Below are 26,867 nucleotides of genomic sequence, written 5' to 3'. Positions count from 1 at the left end.
ACTGCAAACAGACTTTTTAAAAGTAACTGGGCACAGAAGATGAGGTAAGAAGCCGTGACTGAAAGTGACAGGGGGACACTTTTCCCTTCTCTCCCGTAGGAGTCACGGCTGTACTTTCAGGTGACCATGAGGAGGCCAGATGAGCAGAGCTGGGCTCTCTAGACCCTTCCTGTCAGTTCAGCGCCAAGCTGCACTGGAGTTGCCAACCCGCACGTGTGGAATGGGTAACTTCGAGAGGCTTTAACCTTGCCTTCCTTTCCCTTTAATGAGAACCAGATGAACGTTTCAACCCAACTTTACACCAAGAATCCTCTCATTCCCCGCAAATATTACACATTTATCTTGAAGACACTAACAGCTGTGGCTTCCTGGGTCATTTTAAACATTTCTAGCCATCATGGGCTCCATGTCTGATGCCCTCTCATTCTCTTTTAATTAATGATATCTTCTAAATCCTTTCTCAAATGGATGAGATAGAAAAAAATGTCTCAATGGTCACGCACAAGGAGGAGACAGCATAGAATCTCAAAGGCAGTGAGTGACCAGGGACTTGGAAGATCCTCAGGTGCTTTCAACACTTGGTGACAACTCTCTCTGGCAGGGCCCCTCTGCCCACTCTCATGTACTAGGTGTGGCTAGGAATCTGGCACTTCCGGAGGCCCCAGCAGGCAAGCAGAGGCAAGCGAAGTTGCTAACACTGCAGATCCTTCTGCTCCAGCACTAACCACTTCACAACCACACGGAGAGGCGAACGCAAACCAAATGCCGGCTTTTAATGACACGTGGGTAGCATTGTGGGGCAGGTCATGGCCCATGAGTCAGGGCTCCCGACAACTTCTCTCCTTTGAAGTGGCAGGTTCACTACAGATCCATCATACAGAGCAAGACACTGATGGCTTTTGCTCTTCCCTCTGCCAGACCCTAGGCCATGGCTGTCTCGCTGCAATGGTCCGGCTTTGCCCAGCTCCTTAACAAGGTGTTCCCTCTACAGAATCTCCATGCAGGTGAACAGACACTCCCTGATCGCACCTCCCATCGGCAGGTTTTACCATCTACCCTGGTTCTCTTGCATAGCTGGCTCATGAGTATATCTTAGCACCCTTGCTATTCCTTGGAGGATCACTGGGCTGTATGTACGACCAATGTCTCTGTGCCCTCTCTATCGGTGATGCTCACTGTCCTACAGGCTATTCAGGCCCACACTCTTTGCAAAGTGGCGAATTTTAAAGTACTGTCTTAGAAGGGAAAAAAAAGGAGCCTTCCAGTATTTTCTAACTTGCCAAGAGAGCCCATGTATGCGAGGAGACAGTGATGGTCATTTGTCTTATTTACTTCATCTTCCCTGGTACTTCCCCCAGTGCCTGGCACATTAGTAGCATCCAATAATTATTTGTTTGATAAATGAGTAAAAGTAATATTAAGCAGTGTCTCACCCGGGACAGAGGATTTGCCAGATGTGACGAGCTTCGGGAGCATCAAGAATACTTTCATGCCTTATTATACCACTGATATATTATACCAGCAAAGCCTATGAGGAATGGGAAGTCTGCTCCTTCCTTACCAAGGCTGTGCAAGAATTTAGAGCAAATGTCCTTTATTGAACTGCACGCTGGCCATCCAACGGTGAGCCTACGAGCAAGTACTTATGTGCACCAGAATGGTAGACAGCTCAGACTAAAAATAAGGCAGATTCCAGGTACCTTCCCCCATCTCAATGGACACCATGTTTCCACCTAGCTTAGGAAGTAGTTGAGGATGTGGGTGTGTATAACATTAAATAAAATACAATGTGTAGAAAATTAAGAAACTAGAAGAAATCAAAGAAGAGAGAGATAGCAGCAGCTGCTTGGAAAGAGGGAGGAGAGGTAGCACTTGTCCCCAGCACCAGGCTGATTCCTCTAGCTCACAGCCATGGGGGTCCATCTGGTGTATCCACCTCCCAGGAAGACTGGCATCAAGCCAGAGTGACTCAGGCACCCGTTCCAGTGACAGATGGACTTCGGCTCCTCTTTATCGTGGCTTGAGTAGCCCAGCTGATTAGATTCTGTTCCTCAGGGCCAAAACTTACAGGATATGCCCATCTGGTGAACGTCCCAAACAGTGCAAAGAGATAGCCTTGGTAGGAAGAGGAGTCCCCCTGTCTTCCTGGGCAGCCTCTCTCACTCCCTTCCCACCCCAGAACTTTAGACACAGGGGTTTGAAGACCCAAGGGCACCAGTCCTTAAACAAAATAGCTGCCACTTAAGCTTCTGCTATAAAACGATGTGATCCTGGCAGCTCACCCACAGGACTGCTGGGAGGATAAAGGGCAGTAAGGGGACATGGCCCTATAAACTGTCAGGCACTGGGCATGTTTGTAAACAATGATCTACATTCCCCATGATCAACCTGTCTGGAGAGAGGATTCATCCCACCTCTTGTCTAATTAAGACCTCTTTTCTAAGCCCACTATGTTAAGTAAAAATAATAAGAAAAGGGCAGCTCTATTGGCGCAAGAAATCCAATTAGGTCAAATCAAGCCAAATCAAAATGTCCATGGTTTTATTAAGAATGACGCTCTCAGGTGGCAGAGCTCATGGTGGGGAGGAGACAGGACAGCAGGGAGCCCACGCAGACCCGAAAACCAAACCACGCGTTTCTCCTCTGGGAGCACACTTAAATACCCTGTGGGAGTGGTCCTGACGCCCCCAGGGAGGGGTCAGGAGCTAGCATGCTGGGATTTGGAGTCCAGACCAAAGCAACTCCCAGGCCAGGGAGGCTGGGATGGATGCCAGGGGCTGGGGGCTCTATTCCCAACTTCTAAGAGGGTTAGTTAGTTACAAGTTAGTTACACTTGGCCAGATCTCAATGCCTGGGAGCAATTTACACAGGGAGACTAGTGTACCTAGAACAAACCTGAAGTTGGGCAATTTAAATTATTTAAATGACCTTTACTCCTGCATGTGCTTTTTCTCTCTTTTTCTCTCTGTCTCTGTCTCTCTCTCCCCAAGAAGACTGAACTGCCATCACCTTTATCCTTCATCCACAGACAACGCTGACCGAGTAACTTAAGAAGGACATTTGTCTGGCCACCCCATCTCCCCAACTCTCCAGTTTTCTCCTACCTGGGCTTCCCCGGGTGCCCCAGTGGGGGTGAGCAGGGAATCTAGCAGCTCCGAGCCGAATCCGCCCAGACCGGGAGCAACCGGAGCCCTGGGAGCCGCGCGAGGGGTGCTCCGGCACCGGCATTCATGGGTCACATTCCTGCCACTCTTGGGGGCAGGCGGGCACCCGCTGGTTTCCCGCCCCTCTTAATCAGAGCGGCGCGCTCTCAGGCTGCTCCCGGGCGAGGGGCACGAGCTGTGTCCGCCAGAGCGACACGCTGCTCCCACTCCTAACCCGGCCCGCGGGGGCGTGCTGCGGGCGGAGACTGCTGGCCGGCCCTGTTAAGCCGCAGGCGCGAACGAGCTGGCCTGGTGCCCATGCCCCGCCCTGGGAGCCGGAGAGGTTGGGCGTTCATATCCCTGACAGGCATCACAAAGTCTCAACACCCTAGCCAAGCATCCTAGAGTCTCTATATCTCCCCCACTTCCACTCCGGGGCATTCCACCCCAGGTTCTCCGCGTCCCTGCCGAGCAATCAAGGGTCTTTGTATCCCTGCCGGGCTTCCTAGAGTCCTTGGGTCCCTGCCAGGTGTCCCGGTTCCCAAACCACTTGGCTCCTCTGAGCAGCCTCGGTGTTCTTAACAAAATTAGCTGAAACAACTGACCTCTACGTAGCAACCAGCTTGGACCACCTAAATAGGATCCGAGCGGTAGATCCCGAGACAAACAACAAACAGTTCTGTGCCCAGCACAAATTCTGGAGCCTGGTGCAGGGTGCCTCCATCTGGCTTTGAGAACTTGGCCAAGTCACTAAGTTTGTGATACCTCGATTTCCTCTTTGGTTATAGAGGCATGCAGTGGGATTTTGTGGAAGGGTAGAGATTGAGTGAGCGCCGGTATAGCCATGGTACTGCAAAGACTTTATACTTTGCTGTGTTACCACTATACACCAAGCTGAACAACACTTTGACTTGTCTTACCATAACCCTGTTAATTCTAGTACTAAACTAGGCAAAGGAAAATTCACGCCCAGAAGAGAAAAAAATAAAAAATAGCCAAGGTCATACGAGACTGATTGCTTCTTTCCTGGTCATAAGGAGCCACCCTGCAATGCAACAGCAAATAAACAATGATTGATTGATTTCTCCTTCTAGAGCACAGGGCCATTTCCTGCCGGTCTTCCAGGCTGGACAGGCCTTGGATTCCCTGCCATACTCCCTTAAGGATCTTTCGGAAACTCTAGGTTGAAGTCACCTGGGGGCAGTTCTGAATCGGGAGACACCATAAAGGAACAAAGCAGCAGCAGTTTATCATAGAGGCTCCCAGTGGCCTCGGAGTTTCTCATTTATCTGTTTCCGGAGGTTTGACCTGTTCCCTTTTCTGAGAGAAGCGGGCTCCGGTCTGCCAGTGACATGGTACTGTGTAAAGTCAGTAACTGTCCAGCCGGTCAGTATTCCACAGAGGTGGTTCTGACAGCCTTGGTTACATTCACAACTGTAACCAGATTTGACCCCTCCCGTGGTCAGAAATGGCATGGTGCAATTACTGAAGACTACCGGTGTCAGTAATGTTGACAACTTCCAGGTGACTGACTCCATTGCGCAGCCCCCATCATGACGCAGGCAAACCGAGTTTTTCACCTCAAGGCTGTTTCAACAGATGTGTCCTGTGGAAGTCTCCACCCCATTTCTTTTTTTTTTAACTACATTTTAACAATGCACAGTAATTCTAGGTTAAACGTGACAATTCACACATACATAACAGTTTGATCGTGTCTACCCCCAGTATCTTATAGTCTCCCTTCTATGGGCATGTCCTTTATTTCTCTTTCATATCTCATATATGAGAGAAAACATGATGTTTATCTTGTTTAGTCTGGTTTAGATTGCCGAACACGATTATCAACAATTCCATGCATTTCCCCTAAAATATGTCTGATTTCATCCTGACTGTATTTAATTCTTTATATTGAATAATACTTAATTTTCTGTATATGCACTTTCTTTATCCATTTATCTATTAAAAAGGTCCCAGACCGATTCATGATTTGATTGTGGTGAATAGCACAGCATCAAAGATGGGTATTCATGTCAGTATCTGCATGCTGGCTTAGACTCTTCAAGGGCCGGATCCAGGAGCAGTTAAGGAGGGTCACATGGTAGTCCTATTATAAGTGGTAGTTTAATGAATGCTAAAAATAGGTGTGTCTAACTCGAAACGGTAGACTGGGGATGTCACTTGGTGGTGGAGCACTGGCCTAGCACATGCCAGGCCCTGGGTTTTATCCTGACTATCACACACAAAACAAATAAATATATGAGCCAGCAATATAAAAGCTTTATGTTGGTAAAAATAAACTTGCCTTAATGTTTATGCATTGATATACTGAAAGATCTTAAAGCAATTTACAAGCAATAAAATTGATTTGTGTGCTAATGTAGAGATGAAATTCAAACTTCATTCGCACTTGGGAAGGTCTCACTGTGTTATCTAGAGTGACCTTGAAATCCTGAGTGGACTCGAGAGCCACCCTCCTCAACCTCCCGAGTAGCAGGGCATGTACCACAGAAATTTCTCCTTTTTGCGTAGCGACCCGTTCCCCCTACCTGTGCCCTACATGTCCTGGAGACACACAGGCCTCTCCATGAAGGCGCAGCTCTCAAATGCACACTCCAAGTGACAGGTTTACACAGCTCCACTCTCCACCTTATGGTCTCAAAGGTTTTACCCAAGACCTTGGTGTCGTCTCCTCCCTCAGACGTGTTAGATACTTTCCCTCGGACCTTTGACCTCCTTTGACTCCCTTTCTCCAGACAGTTTAAGTGTGGCCACTTTACTCAACCCTTCAGCAGAGATCTGTGTAAACACAGCCACTTTCACGTCACCCCTCTCAGTCCTTGAGCGTGCTCACGTGTGTCAGCATGAGACACACCACTAGCTCTGCTTTTGCACACTGTTGACAGCCCTAGAGTTCATCAAGCATCATAACAAAGTCTGGCATGCAACATGGCCTGAGTCAAAGAATGCATTCTATTATAGCCCAGTGTTCAGTAAAGCATCCACGAGTCTCCAGACCTTCCTAAGGGGCCAGGCCTGAAGAGCCAAAACCTGCTGGGGTATTTTTTTAAAAAAAAAAAAAGAAAAAGAAAAAGAAAAGAAAAAGCTACAGAAAATGAGGCTGGAAGGATAATCATGGGCTCGGCTACAGTTTGTAGAAAACACAGGCTGATTTATGGGTCAGAAACCCTCCCTGGAGATCAAGCAACCCTTAATCTCCTTCACTACCCCCAAAGACTTCCAGTTAGAACACCATGAGGGGAAGAATTATGAATAATGTGTTGTTCCTGGCAAGGACTCTGGATCTTGAATCAGTAAATGTGAAACAGCTCTGAAGCAGTAATTTTTTTCAATCACCATAAAGAGTGAGAATTCATAAGAAACATATAGAGAAATGCACATGCATTTGTAGACCATGGTGTTTTGACAGACAGGGCCTCTGTGGCGCTTAACTTGCTACGCCTATTTTTGCTGCTTGTGGGACTTCCAGGAACCTCTCGCAGAACCACAACGCAGATGTCCCAGATGTCCTTGAACAGCCCAGTCTTCCTGCTCCTGTCACACGTTTTCCATCGACCAACATCCAAACAGGCACTTCTGAGCCCGTGCTTCAGCCCTGAAACATCCTAGCCTGAAGCAGTTCAATGCCCCCCACCCCTCCGCTTTCTCTAAGCAGTTTTTCACGGACTCCTGAGATTGTCTTTCTAGTCAACGCACTGTGATTTTTTTTTTTCTTTCAGCCCTTTATCAAGCAGAAAGCCCGTCGGCAAACTGGATGAAAGCCAACGTGACTGCGTAGCAGACATCGGGGCAATGAGCCGTTTCTTTTTAACTTCCTTCAGAAGTAGAGCTTCATTGCAGTTGGATCTTGCTCAATGAAGGCAAAAAAACTGAAAGAGCTTTGGGGGCCTGACGGGTATCATATATCATCAGGGACGCACGTCCACATACTGATGCACCTAGCAGAACCAGATAGGCGGAGGGCGCTCTCCTCCCAGCTTCCTGTCACCCTCCTCTCCCTGCCCTTTTCTTCTTTACCCTCTCCTTCCCCACCCCCGCTTCTCTCAACATGTGTCTGTTCCATGATTGCTCAAACTCACAGCACCAATAACTGAAATTTTGTGGCCCAGTAGGCTGTTTCCCATGATTCTCCCCGTTGCCTAGGAAACACCTATTGAAGCCATTGGACTCAGTTACATGCCAGACAACAAGAGCATGCCCCCCCCCTTAAGTCCCCTTTTATTTACTTTCTGTGTGTTTATACTGAATGTAGGTGTATATATGTTCATGTGTGCAAATATGGGGAGGGATAGTTTCTGTACATGTATGTGCATGCATGTTAGGGTCAGAGGGCAACCTCGAGTGTCATTTCTCAAGCTCTGCTTTTCTGTCTCTGCCTCCCCAGCGTGGATATTACAAGTGTGCCAGTACCCCATGCATGGCATTTCTCACTTGGGTTCTGAGGGTTGAACTTAGCCCTTGCGCTTGCCAGATAGACACTGCACTGACTGATTCTCTCCTTGGACTCCTAACTTACTGTGAAAGTTGGAGCCTAAATGGCCTCACCAGCTTTGTTCCTATAAACAGTCTTTAAATTATGTCTGTGTTCCTTTTCTCTATAGGCGTCTGTCAAGCCCACACTTCCATGTTGGAGTCTTTCAATTTGCTGATATTGTCTAAACACAACTAAAATGTAATTTCTCTAAGTGGCCTTTCTTTAATTTGATCACTGCAGTCAGTTAAAGACAACTCTTTAACCTTGAGGAGCTGTATTGAATTGCTCCCCACAGAATATGTAAATGTAATATTTACTTACCTTCCCTTGAATCTGGATTGACTTTAGTGAGTTACTCAGCCAATAGAAGGAAGGAAGTGGAAATGGCTTCTGAGGGCCATCAAATAAAGTTGTTTAACTAGTGTTAGAGAAGGTATGGCGTGGAGTGGTGGCGAACCTCTGTACCATAGCATACCTCTGTACCCCTGTGCAGTCAGAGGCAGGAAGATGGGGAGTCCGAGGCTACGTAGTAAGCTGCACATCAGCCTTCTTGAACTGCACAGCAAAGCCAAATGAATGGAAGGGAAGGAGGGAAGGAAAGAGTGTCAGAGGGAAAGGAGAGGAAGAAGAGGAGAGGGAGAATGGGAAGGGAAGGGGAAGGAAAAGAGAGAGAAGGGAAATGAAGGAGAAAGGAGAGGAAAGGAGAAGAGGGAATGAAGAGGAAGCTTGGGGAAGGAAAGAGGAAAAGAAAGAAAAGAGGGAAAAGGAGTATATCATGTTTTTCTTTCTTCCCTGTCTATGGAAGTTGCAAGACTGGTACTTGAAAGACCCAACAAAAGGCAGTGATTTGTGGATGACCTTGAAACAGACTCCTAGAGAGGATCTAAACCAGGTGTGATGGGGCAGACGATGCCAACAAGGACACTGTCAGGTACCCTGTGCGCTTAGGGGCACAGGCCTGTCTGCCATTGCTACCACCTTACATATAGAACTTATGCATTTTGTCAGATTTATATCTAACTTTTCATATTGCTGACATTCTTGTGGAAGGTATTATTTTACATATTACTTCCTGCATGTTCCACTCCTGATGCATGGTTATTTTTGTACATTGTAACCCTCAAAACTAACTAGACTAGTTACATTATTTTTTGTGTGTGTGGATGCCTATCTAGAGACCTATGCCAAGGCTGTGGCATCTGTCTCCTTCAGCAGCTACATGGTGCATCTCTTTGACTCCACCTGCTCTTCCTGTATATCTCTGTTCGGATTTCCCTCCTGGCTGTACTCTGGTAAGCGTTTGGCTGAAACAGCTTTATTCATTATCCAATAAAAGCAACACATATACAGAAGGACTTCACACATCAAGAATACAAGCTGGATTTTGTTAACCCCTTCTCTGGCATCTATTTTTCAGTTTTGTTTCTATGGTGGATTACATACATCAGTTTTCCAGGACTGAGCCAGTCTTGTTTTTAAAGATAATTAATCATTATGTATTTATCTTTTTAAAGGGTGCTGGATTTTGCTTAGTAGTATTCTGTTTAGAATTTGTATGTCTTAAAAAAAATTGCATGTCTTAATTCATGAGAAATACTGACCAATAGTGTTTCTGTATCATATTCCATAAGCATTTCTGTATCATATTCTCTAGTTTTGATGTACAGGAAATAGCCTTGGAGAGTTGGGAAGACTTTACAAATTGAAAATTATTGACTCCTCTTCAGTTTTCTATGAGTTCAAATAGAATTGCTGTTGTGTCTTCTTTAAGGGCCTGGTAGAACTGTTTGGGACTGTAGTTTTCTGTGTGGGATAGGTTGGTATAAATACATTTCATACCTTGGATTACTCTGCTTATCTCTTAGAGAACATGTAATACAGTTATAGTTAACTTTAATGCTCATGCACTCTAATTATAACATTTGTATTAATCTTTGGCTGTCTCGTATTGATTTTTCCCTCTGGTTTGCATATCTGAACATTTTTAGGTGGATGCCCAACATCGTGAATATTCTGGACTTTGAATTCTTTTGCCTTCAGGATACAGTTGATTTCTTGAACATTGTGTTTTTGAGGCCTTGCATTTAAGAAATTAGGTGGGAACATAGCAAGCAGCATTTGGTCTAAGACAGTTTCCCTATTGCTTGCTGCTTCTGAGTCCTCTATAAAATGTCTTTGAATCCAGACATTTTATTGTCATCTTGTGGCAATGATGGTTGTTCCTGGACTCGTGTACTGTTTTATCAAATGTTCTTTTCCTGGATAGGATAGCTTTTCATGCGGGTATGGGTCAGTGCTCTGCTGAGTTCCTACACAGGACTCTGATGGTCTCTAAGATGCCTATTCTCTGCATCTGTTCCACCACAGCCTCCTAAGGTCCCTCTCATCAATTCAGAACTTTGCTGAGCTCTGACTGAGTTTCTTTCCCTGTACTATGACTCATGTTGGTAAACAGAAATGGTCAAGGGCTCACTCAGTTGTTTCTTGACTCCTAGGATGATGGACCTTCACCACTGACATCTAGTATCTTAGAACCCTGGCTTCATGTGCTCTCTCTTGTTACTTGGTTGTTTCCGGTAAGAAAGTTGCTCCAGGCTCTCTTACTCAATCCTGACTGGAAGTAGAAACATGCCAACAGCTTCTAACTCATCAGGAAAACTGACTGGATTCTTCACCTCTGGCAAAATATTTGAAAAGGGGACTTGAACTCTTCATAAAACATAAATCATAATGCAGAATTGATCGATTCTGGCCAAGACTAAGATTTTTGAGGAAAGAAGTTAACTGTGCATACCACAGACAAACATCCTGGCTACTTTTGAATCCAAGAGGCAGAGAGACAAGTTGCGAGGCCCAGGCCAGGGAGGAAAGTCTCCCAAGATTGCCAGCGGAGATCCAAAAGAAAGAAAGACTGTAAGGAAACAATCAGAAGAAGAAGGAGAAAAAAGATGGGAACAGACTCTAATCTACTCTTTTGATCTGGCAAATCCAAGAATTTTGAAAGATGAATCATTAACAATTGCCATTTGGAAGCATATGACAAAGGGAGAAGCTGAGAGGGGATTCTGAGATAATGGCTAAATCACTAAATGTCAGAACATGGTAGGAAATCAATCCATGTGTCCTGCGACAGATGATCAGATAAAGAAAATGAGCACAATGAGTGCGCATGCTTATACACAATGAGATCCTATTCAGTCCTGGAAAGAAGAAAGTCCTGCCATTACCGCATCTTGCGTGGATGGAACTAGAGGGCACTGTAAAGTGAAAACATCAAGAACAGGAAGACAAATACCATAGGATCTCGCTTAGACAGGAATACTTGATTTCCTATTAGTAGAGAGCAGAATGTGTAGGGAAGGGTGGGGAGGAGGGTGGTGCAGAAATGTTGTTTAATGAGTATAAGAAAACAGGTAAGAAGAATGGGTTCTAATAATCTCTAGCATGTGGAGGTAACTATGATAGATGATAACTCATTGTACAATCCAGAAGAGTTAGCCAAGAGAACTGTGAACATTTCCAGAAGAAATGATGAAGGCCTGAGGTGAGAGACATATTGCATTCTTACCCCTAAGGAAGGACAATTGTCAGATGTTGACTAAAAATCAATTTTACATTAGCAAAGAGAAAAGAATATTCTATTTTAGTGATTCTCACAAGGTCCCAAGAGCCACTCCAAGGGTCCTGAAGGTCATAAGTACTTTCTTAGCAGTTCAAAGAAGACTTTTACATACACCCTCTCACGGCATTCAGTAGAATTTCCCGCAAGCTATATGGCATAAAGCATAAAAATAAAACAAAGGAGCATATTTTTAAATTTTTTGCTCTCTTGTGTTAAGCTAAACATGCAAGAATTTCCCATAACAAGGTATACATTGTAAAGCAATGCTACTATTCTTATTTTCAATTTGTTTTAAATTCACAATTATTTTGTAGGAGATACCACATTACTTACATTAATGGGTGGTTGGTTTATTGATGTTTTAAATTATCCACAAAATTTACTTTTAAAATTGCTCAGTTTTAGTGTTTGATACAGTTAACATAAGTAGTATTAATCATGCAGACAGAAGGCTTTTAACATTGCCAATAATTTTAAGAGTGTAAAGTGCCTCAGACAAAAATTTGCTAGCGTCTCTGAAAAGAGGTCACCGGGGAGCTCTGGAAGGAAATTCTGAGGAAAAGGACAAAGGACAAATAAATGTGGAGGGAATCTCCCTGGGAACCAACTGCCCCACTTGTTCCTGTGGCTTTGGAATAATATCTTGAAGAACACCATCCTTAACAAGCCTCTCCCATAGGGACATGGTGTCACCGTTTCACTGAGGTTTTACTATCATTGGGTAGAAAAAGTCCCCTGCTCAATTCCCTCTGAAAGGTACACGGAGTCACTCCGTCATCTGCACTTTACTTGACACGCTTTTTTTGCGAATTCCTTTCCTCACTGCTGGGACCAAACACCTCACAGAAGCACTTGTGTGCGTGGAGGGGATGCAGACTTATTTGGGATCACAGTTTCAGAGGAGATAGTCCACCGTGGTGGGGAAGGCAGGGTGGCTGATGTGGTTTATGGTAGCAGAAGGGGACTTCTAATATGGTGCTGAGTAGGAGGCAGAACACTCATGACCCAACCAGAAGTAGATGCCATCCTCAAGGCCTACCCTGAGGATAGGTGACTCTCTCTCGGAAGATAGGCTTCAGTCTCAAAGGTTCCCCCAACCTTCTAATACATCATCACCATCAGCTGATCTCCGGACTCATGTGCCTATGGGGAAACGTTCATGTCCAAACTGGAACATCTTTCTTACACATCTATCTGGTCCATGCTCAGTAATCAATTGCATATGTAGGAAGAGGATGTATAAGAACCAAGCACATGTGTCTAACCTCAAGGGGGTCTCTGTCATAGGACAGCAGCATTATGACCAAGACTTTATCAACAGCAACTGATGTCACAAATGGGAACAGGAACTTGTCCATGGATTACCGGGTGAATAGACTCAGGGAATGAGGTTTTAACTCACTGTCTAAAGTTGATGCCTCCCATCCACACTGCTGCATTTTACTGGCCCACTGTTGATCACTGCACAGGAGAAATGCCTTAAGATTCGAGGGTATGGGGGATTGCTTTCTAGATCCAGAGGAAGCATAGCATGGTGGTTACTGGCATAAACAATGGAGCCCAACAGCCTCAGATGGTACCCCACTCACATCCCAGTTCTACTAGGACTAGCTGTGGGCAGGAATCAAGTCACATAATGTCTCTTGTATCTCAGAGATAGGCGATAATGTAGCAATCGTGTGGTACTTAATGGCATTTCAGTTCCTGGCAGACCATGTGTACAAAGATGGTTCCATGAAATCATAGGACCTAGCGGCATGATAGCCATCTCAGTTGCTAAAGTCTATGTTGTCCACCGATGACAAAAACTTTCTAAGGACATACTTCTCAGAACACATCTCCATCACTAAGAAATGAGCAAGCGTGGTGGCAAGATTCGCAGCCTTCCTGGATTGCTGTAAGGACTAAGAAAGTTAACTCGTGAAAGAGTTGACATTGTCAGGTGCACACCAGGTAGCAGAGACGCTCTTGATCTTCCTTACAGTGCTTTTAGAGGCCTTACAAAAGTTGTACTGACTCGGGCTTTTTGACTTTAGAAAATAGAAACAATCTTATCTGCCCACTTATGCTAGAGACTTATTGAGAAGACTGCAGGGTCTTAGTGTCCCTGAAAGAGTTTTCCTGAATAATGTCTATGCAAATAAGTCACTACTGATGGGACTTTCTTAGTTATGAACTCAGAGTGTGATGTCTTTTTGGAACAGGGAGTTTTCCAGTAGGGGAAAGAAGTGGCCAGTGCTGCTAGCTGGAAGGCTAGAAACCAGTCACCACAACCGATAAATTCCTCATTCGCCAGACATCAACCCAAACCACATTTCAAAAGCAGGGCATTTGTCCATAAACACTCACATCTGAACTAATCGTATCTGATAGGGTAGAATAACTCCACCTCTGTGAGATAAGGGCCATGAGCTTGGTCCATAATATGAAGAGGAAAGCCAATAGGAACTGAAACCTGAATTCTCTTCAAGATTAATACAAGATTAAGAAGCAAAGGTCAGCCTGTAACAAAAGATTTCACAACATTCTTTATGCAAACTTAGACATTTAGTTATGGCTGGGCCAAAGTGGTTCTCTTATTCCCTGGTTTTTCATTGTTAAAAAGTTTTAGCCAAACTTGAATCACTTCCTGTCTTAACAAGAGCAATATGTCTTTCTTGTTCCTCCTACATTGTTAATGTCCAAATCACTACTGCTGAAGAAATCCCCCTTGCTTGTTGCCAAACACATATCCCAAAATATTAGATGTCTGCTGTTGTTAAAAGTTATACATATGTATGAGCATGAACATGCTTGCGCACAGACACAGTCCTGTATTACTGAAGTCCCTATGAATGCTTACCAGTGCATGTCATCACTTCACGTGACCTAGCTACCTAACTCCTTTCCCTACTAGACCATAAGTCCCATGAGGGTAGAGCTTGGGTCTTTTCATCCATTGTTGTATTAGCATTATATTAAATAAAATCTGAAAGCATATTCCACACTGGTTGACTGCATGGTTGGACTGTTTAATTCTGCCCATCAAAAGGCCCTATGCCTGGTTTCAATGTTTCTCAATACCAGTTTTTTTTTTTAATGTTTTCTTTTTCTCTGTCTCAGTTCTTTCCTCTGACCACTTACGGTTCTTCCACCGTCTTTTCCTCTCCCTTTATGTTCATGAACACTTAAGGGTTAATGTTAGGCTTCTCACCTGACCTGGATGCCTTTGAAGTAGGTGGGAGCAAACTTAGCCAAGAGCTCTTCCGAGTTTTGGAAAAGGTGCTTCTTAGGCCTGACTAAGAGGGCCCCTGGGCATGACAGTGTGCAGGCGAGAAAAAAAATATTCTGAAGTCTAGGTTGTCAATCAAAGTCTAGAACCGATACTAGAACAGACCTCCTGAGGTGTGCACAGCTCCTAAGAACAATTACATCAATGCAAATACAGCTTCTAAAGCTTTTGGGAACAATCACATCAATGCATGGCTGCATGCAGCCTAGCAAGAGAGCCACTGTATTCCCAGGGCCTGGGAAGAGTACACTGGCTACTGTCCACTGAGAATGGCTCCTTCAGACTCTAGAAAGGGTATTTTAGCATAGGTGGGGGCCCTGGGAGATGGCATACCACAGATTCTCTTAAGTTTTGATCATCTTTCTTTTGAAGAACAGATCAGTAGCACTTCCCTCATGAGGTCTTATTTTTGTATTGCTGTTGTTCATTACTGTGAGCCTTACTTCCCAAACCATAGGAGGAATTGACCCAACCACATCGCCTGACATCTCAACAACAAGACCACAGTGGGTCAGGGAAGACCTGGTATTTTGTGTTCCTGTCTCTATTCCCCTTCTTATCTTTCCCTGTTCATGCCACAATGGATAGTCCCACTGACGAGTGTGACATCACTCTGAACAAATCTTCAATACTGCCCATGACCCGTGCTAGAAAATTTTCTCTTTACTCCCTTGGAAACTCAAGAAACAATCACAGAACTACCAAGGTTATCGTGGGCCGTACCCAAAAAGAAAGGAGACATTATTTTGTGTGTGTTCCAAAACAAATCCTAGCTAAGAGTACCTGCCAGTGCAGAAATTATGAAGGAAGATGTGCTTTTCTCGCTAACACAATGTTCCAGGGAGAAGAAACACTATGGCAAACAATCTGGGAGTTCTAGATAAATGTGTAGTAGCTAAGAAGAGCCTCCAGGAGTGTCACCCAGTCGCCAGCATTGAGAGACGCGAAGGAGACTTTCCCCAGCTTGGGGAACAGCGTAGTGGCACGTGACATTTATTTGAATGACCTCACCCAGTGGAGCCCTTCTTATTTCCCTCTTACCCTTTCCAACTCATTCCTCTTTCTTCCCTCTTTCTCTCATAGCTCTATCAACTACTACAAAGCCCTCTAAGACTCAGTCTTTGCTTTCTGTCAATGGAGAAAAACCTCCATGGGACAGATTCCCATAAGTTCTCAAGACTTCATTCACAGGTAGCCTTTTAAATGGCCATGTAATATTTTTGTTTGTAGAGTATTATATTAACCTTGTTCATAATTATTTCCCTTAACTCTTTCATCTACAGATCTAGTAATAAAGCCTGTTCTTAATGTTAATATCTTATTAATATTTTGATTTACCCAAATGTCTTAAGCATGGGACCCCAGGAATATTTTATTTTGACAAGCTAAGCGTTTATAAGATAACTCATATGTCATACTACTTTTACAGCAAACAAAAACGCAGCGTCATGTGCACTCGAAACTCAATAGAGCAGAAGATGTTCTGTTCTGAAGCCCAGCACAGAGTTCAAGTCCCCAATTGGTCAACAGCTGTAGCACGTAGAGTCGGAAAAGAGGACCAGGACCCCCCTTGCGAACCTAGAACATATCTATTTCAAGAAGCACCCTAACTTTAAAATGGCACAAATTAAAAGGAAGTCCTAAATGGGTTGATATGAGGCACTAAAATAGGTAGGTCTTTGCTAAAAGACAAATGTTACATTCAGGCCGGCATGCTTGTTCCACGTGAGTGCAGAGTCTGAGGTTGATATTGGGTCTATCCTTGATCACTCTCCATCTTTACCTGTTGAGACAGGGTCTCTCACTTAATCTGAAGCTCATCAATTCAACTAGGCTGACTCATCAATCAGATTCGGGGATCCTTCTGTTTTATCTCCCTCCCCCAACCAAGGCTAGGCTTACTGTCATGGACTGCCATGCCCAAAGTTTTCAAGTGGATTCTGGAGATCTGAACTCAGGTCCTCGTGCCTGCAAGTCGGGCACTTTATTGACTAACCAAGGCCTCTAACTCCTCTCCCCAAGTATGCTTTTAAGCATCCCAAATTGAATTTTACACCTCAACAGCTATGGAAAAAGGTTAGGTTAGCAGAGCACAAAGTAGACCAGGAGGTCTGCCTCCCACAGAGCTATCCAGGAAGGTCCCTCCCAAGTCTGGCAGGAAAGACTCACAGATGGAGAGATAGAAAAGGAAGGCAAGAGCTCAGATCTCAAAGTAGATCCCCACCTCCAGCGATGATTCCACCTCTCCCAAAGGAGCCTGAGAGAATCACCCCTCAGAGAAGACAGACTCACTGAGACCTGCTACAGCAGCCACACAACTGCGAGAACTGCCGTCAGTAAGAAGAGATGCTGCCAAAGCTTCTAGACCACCGACAGGGCCTAAAGCTACCAAGAGAACCTCAAGGGGCCTGGAGAGAGGTCAGGAGACTTGAGGCCAGGGCTTAGGAAGGCCCATAGTTAGCTGGAGACCCAAACTCCTAGCGACACCAGATGTGTCAGGTCATATACCTGAATCACCATGGACCAAGCAGGATGTAGGCAATATTTCACTAAAGCCGACTCCACGATCCCCGTGAAACTAGATGGATACTTAGCAAGAGAGCCCCAAGAGGGGTAACCCTGGGAGGCTGTTGAGCAAGACATACCAAGATTTGAGAACCCCTGCATTTGGTGAACCCCCTTGGCTTGAGCTAGACACTCTGGAACTCATTTATTTTTATCCTTAAACAAGATATATTCGCCATTAAACATTTCCCTTGTGGCCATGGTTTGTATGAAGCAGTGTCCTTGTCTTTGAACTGTTTTTGGAAACAAATCAGACAAAATCCCCACTTCGTGCAAGGTGTGGACAAATAACACACAGTTGCCAGGATGGAGGGGAAGTTGCACAGTGAGCCAGTGAGCGAAGAAGTGAGTGTGGAAGAAAGCGAGAGTGTGCCTGGGGAGACTCCAGCCTTGAGGGCAGGTATCTAGTTGCACCAGATCTAATCCCACCTCTCTTTCCCACCACTGCAGCCTCCCTCTGTGTGATGCTGAAGGCTGGACAAATAAACACTAAGTGGGTCTTCAAGAAACTGACAGTTCACTGGGAATGTACACTATGGGCCTCCCACAGGCAGGATGACATCCTCTCTCCCATCCACCAAATATCTCTTAAACATCTAGTCAAACAAGTCTGTTACTAGGCACTATATACATGACACATTCATCACACACTATACATACTCACAAAACATATACCACACACAACATACAAAACACACTATACATAAAGTATATACTATATACACTCACCAAACATATACTATACTTGCAACAGATGAACTACACAGAATCCATACTTTAGATTGCATACACTCATCAGATATAGAATATCTACTGCACACACTGTACCAATGTATACAACATACTCATTCACACAACAGATTTATATAACATATATAAAACACATAGAACGCTTACATTATACACTCAAAAGACATACAGCAGACATACTTACAGAATACACAATATTCTCATTGAAGTACAAGCAATATACACAGATCACATGCTTTGAAAACAGCATACAATAGACACTTTCGCAACACACACACAAGAAATATACACACCACATATACATTAGCACAATGCATAAAAAGTACACACCATCACCGCAACACCCACACACTTACACATATTCATACACACATCCCTCAAAGGCTGTGTATGAAAATACTTTCACTTTAAACACCACAAAGGAGTGTGGGCTGCTGTAGCCAGAAGAGTGCTGAAATTATTTGATCAAATGCACAGGGCAGTAAATGAAAGACCTGATGATAGTCGGAGGAGGCTTTGGGGTTGAGCTGTTCACACAGGCTGCCACAGAACTCCCACGCAGAGTAGTGATCACAGGCATGATTTATTGAAAGAAGAATGGGAATTAGGGCTGGGCAGGGGGAAACAATGGGAGATGTGGGTCAAAGGGTACAAACTTGGCAACTGAATGAATTACTTTTCTCACAGCTATGACAAAATACCCAATAGCAACCAATTAAGGAACTGTGTGTGGGTGATGGTTCCGGAGAGAGATCAGCTCGTTATGACGGGAAATGCAGGGCCATGTGGATGAGGAGAAAGAACAGGCCCAGAAGCAAGGGTTACACCTGTCTGTCCATTGCCTTGTTCAGTTGAGCTGTTTGCTATGGAAACCAAACTGCTGTTTCTTTGAACTGCCCAAACTGAGAGAATACAGTCTGTGCAGTTGTAAACTTCAAAGGCAAGCTTTTAATGACCTACTTTAGCCAGCCAAGCCCTGCAAAGGCTTCTCTACCTTCAGATTAGCACTGTCAGTGCTGAGAGGATGGCTCAGTGGGTAAGGTACTTGCTGGACATGTATGAGCAAGTAGCTGGGTTCAAATCCCCAGCACACAAATGAAATCCAGGTGAGGAGTCACATGTCTGTAACCCCAGTGTTTGGAGGCAGGAGGGTGAAGACAGGTCTAAAACAAAGTGTTAGCCAACTGGTCTACCCCAAATGGGAAGCTCTAAGTTCAGTGAAAAACCATGTCTCAGAGACTAAAGAGCCGTAGGTGCAGATACCCAGCTTCTACCTCTGGCTTCTAACCGTGCATGCATGGGTGCATACACTCGCCCCCACACATGTGCACATATATGCACCACACACACGCATACACACACTAAATATTTTAAAAAAATGATAACTAGAGCCAGGTATGGTGGCACATACCTTCAATTCCAGCACTTGGGAGGCTGAGGCAGGCAGATCTCTGTGAGTTTGAGGCCAGCCTAGTCTACAAGAGTTCTAGGACAGCTAGGACTGTTACAAAGAGAAGCTCTGTCTCAAAAAACAAAAAAAATAAAAAATAATAATTAGAAATATAGTCCCACAAAATGAAGTCTTAAAACTTGAGCTATGGGTGACAGTTGAGACTTAAGTTATAAGTGACATTGTTTTGTACATTCATTGGTCATAAATGTTCTGCCCACCGGAAAAAAAATGATTGCTCATATAAGATGATATGCCAAGTGGCTTGATTTTCTGGGCTCATTTTACAATAAATAAATTCATCGGGCCACCATAGTATGCACCTTAAAAAGCTGCAGCTTTTGTTTGCCAATCAAACTCAATGTAGCTAGGAAATTAAAAGAAGTAAAATCTATCTATTCAACCAACTCTTAACAGTCTGGGCTCATCATATAATTTCCGTGAAGTCCCTTCAAATGAAATCCCTGTTGGGCGGAGAAAGCCACCTGGCACCAGCCTCGCCACATATTTCCCAATATAACAGATGAGTGTGAGATCTCTCTGAGACTATCTCTGAGTCTCGATCCAGAAATTAATCTTGTGTACTTAAGTTCAAAACAATTACCTGCAGACTACACATCTTCTCTGACTATTAGCGGACCAAGGGCAGTGTGATTTGGTTCCCATGGTGAATCCCCAGGCAGCACAGAATGTTTTAAAAGTAAAACCCTCCACAGATAAAGGAGTGTTTGGAAAGTGTGGTAGAAGCTCAGTTTAAACTGTATTTAAATTCGCCAAAGAAAGGTATCATCTATAATAATGCTAGCACGAAGATGTTATCTTGGCCATGCCTTAGATACCTAAATTGCTACTTGCAGAGCTGGCTCTGTGTTATTTTGATAAAGTTAAATGCATATGTAAAATAAAGTCTTCTTCTTGTCTTTTGAAACACTTGTGCTTACGTGGACTCCATAGTCAGCGCCGGTCTGTGACCAGAGGCATGGAGATGTCCATCCCCCTGCAAGGAATTCTCCAACACCAGCTGGGTGTTCTGCAATTCAGTTCAATTCCGATACTGACAGTTGTTCATGAATACTCCAGAAGCAGAGAGCCTGGTCACCAAAGTCAGCCTCTGATGCTGCAAATACCAACTGCCCGGGCTAGGTTGTCACCCTCCGCTACCCCGTGCCAAGGTCCCTACACCTTCTCGCGGTCTGGGATAGCTTCAGAACATAGGAAAACAAGTTCAGGTATTTCTCATACAATTATGACTATGACAAAGAACACAGATGTGCAGCCAGATGATGAGAAACAGAAGGCAAGGTATGTGGGAAGGGACTCAAGAGTCCATGCCAGGCAGGCTTCTTATGACGTGTTTAACACCCAGAAACTCTCCCAACTCCCTGTTCATACAGAATCTTCACCACTTGGGGATGATCAAGCAAGCAATCAGTCTCCCCTCGCTAAAGCTAGGGAGCAGGCAGAATGCTCTGAGCTTCTCAACCTGGTTTGATCTTCCTGGTGCCCAGCCCACCACGCTTAAATAGAATGAGAATGTCTGCTTATGTCTCCTAACGTAAAGGTACTTCTTCCAATCAGGAAAGTTTAAGGTACTGGAATTTCAACTGGGTGCTGTGAGCAGGGAGAAAGTGGGCTACTGTGTGTCTATCCGTGCCTATGTAGAGACATAAAGGGATTCTTTACAGGAAAGGATACGCACATTCTGTTGCACCAGAGGTCTGGTTTTGATGGAAAATTCCAGGAGGTAAGCACTCCAATACTTTTCCAAGGTCTTAATAAAAGAGATTGACTCTTGAAACAAGCACTTGCTTGAAACACAGGACTAAGCAAATGTTTTCTACCCAGCAATTTCCACACTCAAAGACCCTTTCAGAGAAATCCATTTAACTTTTCCCTAAGGAGACTTCCCAGGCCTGAAATTTATCTGCCTACATTCATCTAAATAAACCAAAGATAGGGGAACACGCAGGAAAATGGCCAGGAAGACAGTCCCAAAGCGCCTCTTTGAATTATAAGTAACTGAAGACGCATGCTGGCAACAGTTTCACGATCCAGGAAATCCAAAGAAACTAAACAGTGATGTTTGTGTCCATTATACTTTGTGATGTCCACAAAGCAGTCAAATGCTAAATGCCTCTGGGGGAGGATCCCTTCAGCTACCTGGAAGTTTGGTTGGAGCAGCCTAAGGACATGGCCAGCACTGCCCACTGTGCTTCCTGTGCTGACTGGTAGCTGTCACAGAGTAAACACTTTGCTGTGGTTATCTTTTGCTTACCCCACAGGCTGGCAGGGAAGGTGTCACAATTTTAGGTACGCTCTAAATAGGAAAGAAGTTATTGTTTATCTAAAACTAGGCATGGAGCTTGAGGGAGGAAAAAAGCAGCTAATGGGGACTGGGGTGGCTCAGTTGGTAAAGTGTTTGCCGTACAAGCCCAAGCACTTAAGTTCCAACCCTAGCGCCTATACAAATAAAACTGGGCACAGTGGTGGAAATTCCCAACCCCGGGGAAAACTGGCCAACCAGAAGCTCACTGGCCCACTAGCCTAGCTCAAGGAGTTTTGAGACAGTATTACCCATTATTTGAAACCAATTCATGAAAGCTTCAAGGCCTTCCAAGAGAAGAGAGATACCCAAGACCTTTCACTACATTGCTCCCTTCCGCAATTGGGCTTCTACCCTTCATTGGGTGGTGAAACAGCACCTTCTGAGCGTGATTTCTTTTTATTCCTTATTTATGTAAGAGTCTTTCAAATACAGCCAAATGCATGTCACAAGGGGGGGGGGGGATTATGAATCGACAACAGAGCACGAGGAAGTGGCATCAAGAAACTACAAGCATGCAAATTTGACGTGGAAAATGTCATAATTCCAAGGGCCAAGTCAGGCCGGCTAACGTGATTTCACCCCTTTTACCAATGAAAAGCAGAAAACCCAGACAGGGGAGAGGAGTCCAGAACCATTCTTTTCTTCCTTTGTGTCCTTCACACTTCTAACACAATGTCAGGCACTGAATAATCAGATCTAGCGAGAGAGAGAGAGAGAGAGAGAGAGAGAGAGAGAGAGAGAGAGAGAGAGAGAGAGATCTCAGCTACAGGAAAATCAGTCTCTCTCTTCCTCCCCTTCTTACCTCCCCCCCATTCCCCTTTACCTCTCAAGCACTTTCTTACAATTAAAATTCTCACAGTATATATTTATAGACATTCAAAAGCAAAAGAAAAAATACTTTCTGATCATGCTCAAATCTCACTGATTCTCACCCTTTTTTTTTCTTATATTTGGAAAATAAAACAGTCATTGACATTTTCTAAGGAGTCAGTATAGCCCAGCACTGTACAGTCCGTGTGGCGCTCACCACCCAACCTCCAATATCACTTTTCCTTTCTATCCTCAGGTCTTTGCTGCCACTGCTAGCAGCACCAAGATGATGCAGGGGCAGAAGAAGGGCCCTCTGCTTCTTAGGAGAGGGGTTAAGAGCAGAGGAAGTGTTAGAAGCTAGAGGGAAGGAGAGAGGAAGCGATGAATGGGGTTGCCTAGTACTAGGAGAAGCCCGACTACCTGCCTGCCTAGTCAATGTCAAGCTGAGGCCTCTCCCCTCTCTCCAGTTCCTTCTCTCTCACCTCTGTGCGCACATATGGAGGCGCCACAATAACCTCGAATTCCAGTCTTTTCTTCAGCTTACTTGTGAAAAGGGTCTCTTGTTGCCCCTGGCTGCACAGTCCACACTAGCTGGCCAGAGGCCTTCCACGGAGTTTCCCATCTGTCTCCCATCTTGCTGTAGGGCGCTGAGATCACAGAACTACACTACTGCATCTGGCTTTACGTGAGTTCTGAGGATGGAAACTCATGTCCTTGTATGGTGAGCGTGTTACCTACTGAGGCTTCTCTCAACCCTGGGCCTTCTGTTTCAAATAAGTCTCTTAGTTTGTCCTTGAGGTGACTATGGTTATTAAGTGTCCTTGAGACCTTCCCCAGCATCCAGCCTTTCGCCTGCCCTTGCAATTTCCTCTTAGAATACTGTCCTCCTCCTCTTCCTTCCCCTCCCCCTCCTCTCCCCCTCCTCCTTCCCCCTCTTCTTCCTCCTCCCCATCCTCCTCTTTCCTCCCAAGTCTCCTCTATCTCCTCATTCCTGAGACTCCCAAAGTAGATTTTAGGACACTCCCAAACTCTGTCCCTGGAACAATGCAGAGCTCACCACTCCAGTCCCACCCTGCCTGAGGCTCTTCATATCCCTGCTTTGCTCTGCCCGTAGTCTCTTCTCTGCTGCTTGCTAAAGACACTTAAAGCTATTTTCTATTCAGCTAAGGAAATCAGATGTTTAACTGTTTGTCAAATGAACGCAAGCCACCCTGTTTACATGCCTAATGCTCACAGTTCCTGAGGAAGTGAGGAGCACACTCAGCAGGCCCTAGCTTTCCAGAACTTCCAGGGCCAAGGTCTTCTGAGAAACGGACTTAAATATCCCCCAGCAGGCAATATTTGGCAATCCCTCTAGACACGCTTGATTTAGCCTGCTCCCTGTTTACTTGGGTAATTGACTGGCTTAATAGCTGTCAACTCCCGGGTCAGTGATTCCCAAGCCGTATTGTGCAGTGAAGGCCGCACAGTATAACCGCGGAGTCCTGAAAGCCCTGGCCGCACTCGGCCCTTTGTGCTCAAACCCCTGGGGGTGGGTGAGATCCAGGCCTTCGTGTTTTCAAGGCTCTTCAGCTGATTTCCACGCGCAGCCAGGACTAGCTGCAAATGGCCAAGCGAGAGTGAGTGATGTTGCTTGGATCTGATCCCAGCTGTTTCCTATCCATTGCTGCAGACTGAGGCCATGCCAGGAAGAGAGTTCAGGTCTCGCTGGAACAATTAGGTGTGAATCCCGCCCTACAAGAAGCGCCTGCCTCCTCTGTCCGACTTCCTGCCTTGTTACACAGGCCCGTGAACCTAGTTTCTGCATCTAGGGCACAGGACCCTGCCAAATTGTTAAAAAGCATCACGCTGGGGCACCAGCACGCAGGCAAGTCCGGGCAGCAGAGGCACCGGCGTGCAGGCAGGCCCGGGTGGCGGAGACACCGGCAGTCAGGCCCGGCAGGCAGGCCTAGGCAGCAGAAGCACCGGCGCACAGACAGTTCCGGGTGGCGGAGGCACCGGCAGGCAGGCCTAGGCGGCGGAAGCACCGGCGCGCAGGCAGGCCCGGGCGGCGGAGGCACCAGCACGCAGGCAAGTCCGGGCGGCAGAGGCACCAGCGTGCAGGCAGGCCCGGGTGGCGGAGGCACCGGCAGTCAGGCCCGGCAGGCAGGCCTAGGCGGCGGAAGCACCGGCGCACAGACAGTTCCGGGTGGCGGAGGCACCGGCAGGCAGGCCTAGGTGGCGGAAGCACCAGCGCGCAGGCAGGCCCAGGCGGCGGAGGCACCAGCACGCAGGCAAGTCCGGGCGGCAGAGGCACCAGCGTGCAGGCAGGCCCGGGTGGCGGAGGCACCGGCAGTCAGGCCCGGCAGGCAGGCCTAGGCAGCGGAAGCACCGGCGCACAGACAGGCCCTGGCGGCGGAGGCACCAGCACGCAGGCAAGTCCGGGCGGCAGAGGCACCGGCGTGCAGGCAGGCCCGGGTGGCGGAGACACCGGCAGTCAGGCCCGGCAGGCAGGCCTAGGCAGCAGAAGCACCGGCGCACAGACAGTTCCGGGTGGCGGAGGCACCGGCAGGCAGGCCTAGGCGGCGGAAGCACCGGCGCGCAGGCAGGCCCGGGCGGCGGAGGCACCAGCACGCAGGCAAGTCCGGGCGGCAGAGGCACCAGCGTGCAGGCAGGCCCGGGTGGCGGAGGCACCGGCAGTCAGGCCCGGCAGGCAGGCCTAGGCGGCGGAAGCACCGGCGCACAGACAGTTCCGGGTGGCGGAGGCACCAGCAGGCAGGCCTAGGCGGCGGAAGCACCAGCGCGCAGGCAGGCCCAGGCGGCGGAGGCACCAGCACGCAGGCAAGTCCGGGCGGCAGAGGCACCAGCGTGCAGGCAGGCCCGGGTGGCGGAGGCACCGGCAGTCAGGCCCGGCAGGCAGGCCTAGGCGGCGGAAGCACCGGCGCACAGACAGTTCCGGGCGGCGGAGGCACCGGCAGGCAGGCCCGGGCGGCGGAGGCACTGGATGCAGGATAGTGCGGGCAAGAAACAGTGAAGCCTGCACTGAGAACAGATTGCCCCGCTACAATTAAATCAAACCCAATAGATAGCATCGGTAAGAGGAGATGGGCAGACGCCAAGGCAAGAATTCACCCAACAATCTGAAAAACAACATGAAAACACCAGAACCCAATGATCTTACAACACAAGGACTTGAACACCCTATCACAGGAGAAGAGGAAAAAACTGACTTTTTGAAAGCAATAGAGTCCCTTAAACAACATGTAAAAAACGCCCTCATAGAAATGGATGAGAAGTATAACAAAAAGTTTGAAGAAATGAGTAAATACGTAAATGATACCCTGGGAAGCCAAGAAAAAACGATCAAACAGGTAATGGAAACAGTCCAAGAATTGAAAACTGAAATGGAAGCAAGGAAGAAAACACAAACTGAGGACCAGCTGGATATGGCAAATATAGGTCAACGAGCAGAGACTACAGAAACAAGCATAATCAATAGAATACAAGAGATAGAAGAAAGAATCTCAGATTCTGAAGACAACATAGAGAAAATAAACGGACTGATCAAAGAAAACACCAAAACCAACAAATTCTCATCAGAAAACATTCAGGAAATATGGGACACAATAAAAAGACCAAACCTAAGAATAATAGGGATAGAAGAAGGAGAAGAGGCACAGCTCAAAGGTCCAGAAAACATTTTTAACAAAATTATGGAAGAAAACTTCCCCAACATAAAGAAAGATATTCCTTTGAATATTCAAGAAGCATACAGAACACCAAACAGACTGGATCAAAAAAAAACATCCCCTCGCCATATAATAATCAAAACACAAAATATACAGATTAAAGAAAGAATATTAAGAGCTGCAAAGGAAAAAGGCCAAGTAACTTATAAAGGTAAACCGATCAGACTTACACCTGACTTCTCTATGGAAACCATGAAAGCCAGAAGGTCCTGGATAGAGGTACTACAGAAACTAAGAGACCATGGATGCAAACCCAAACTACTATACCCAGCCAAGCTATCGTTCACTATCAATGGAGAAAACAAGACATTCCAGGATAAGAACAAATTTAAACAATACGTTGCCACAAATCCAGCCCTACAGAAAGTAATAGAAGGAAAATCACAACCCAAGGAATCCAACATTGCCAACACTGCCTACAATAACCCAGGCAACTAGTGACCCTTCAACAGCACAACTCAAAGAAGGGAGACACACAAACTCTTCTACCAAAAGCAGTAAGAATAACCGGAGTTAACAACCACTGGTCATTAATATCACTTAATATTAATGGTCTCAATTCACCAATAAAAAGGCACAGGCTAAGAGATTGGATACGAAAACAGGATCCAACAGTCTGCTGTTTGCAAGAAACTCATCTCAACCACAAAGACAGGCATCTACTCAGAGTAAAGGGTTGGGAAAAGGTTTTTCAAGCAAATGGTCCTAGG

At 45.9% G+C, this 26,867-nt stretch overlaps 1 protein-coding gene across 4 annotated transcripts in view; it reads right to left on the bottom strand.

Moving 5' to 3' along the window:
* Il1r1 (interleukin 1 receptor type 1) overlaps positions 1-26,867 on the bottom strand; it is a 76,092-nt gene that overhangs the window by 34,918 nt on the left and 14,307 nt on the right. The window contains exon 1 of one of the 4 annotated variants that reach the window (XM_057751856.1): positions 3,105-3,360. The exons of 2 other annotated variants lie outside the window; for them this stretch is intronic. The gene's annotated coding sequence lies outside the window, so the exon portion shown is untranslated. Of the gene's footprint in view, positions 1-3,104; positions 3,361-26,867 lie in introns of those variants that run through there. One more of the 4 variants, XM_057751859.1, reaches the window with a different exon arrangement.

This window comes from Chionomys nivalis, chromosome 19, assembly GCF_950005125.1.
Source record: "Chionomys nivalis chromosome 19, mChiNiv1.1, whole genome shotgun sequence".
Classification (NCBI taxonomy): domain Eukaryota; kingdom Metazoa; phylum Chordata; class Mammalia; order Rodentia; family Cricetidae; genus Chionomys; species Chionomys nivalis.
The sequence above is the reverse complement of the archived record's forward strand: the minus strand, read 5'-3'. Positions and strand labels throughout refer to the sequence as shown.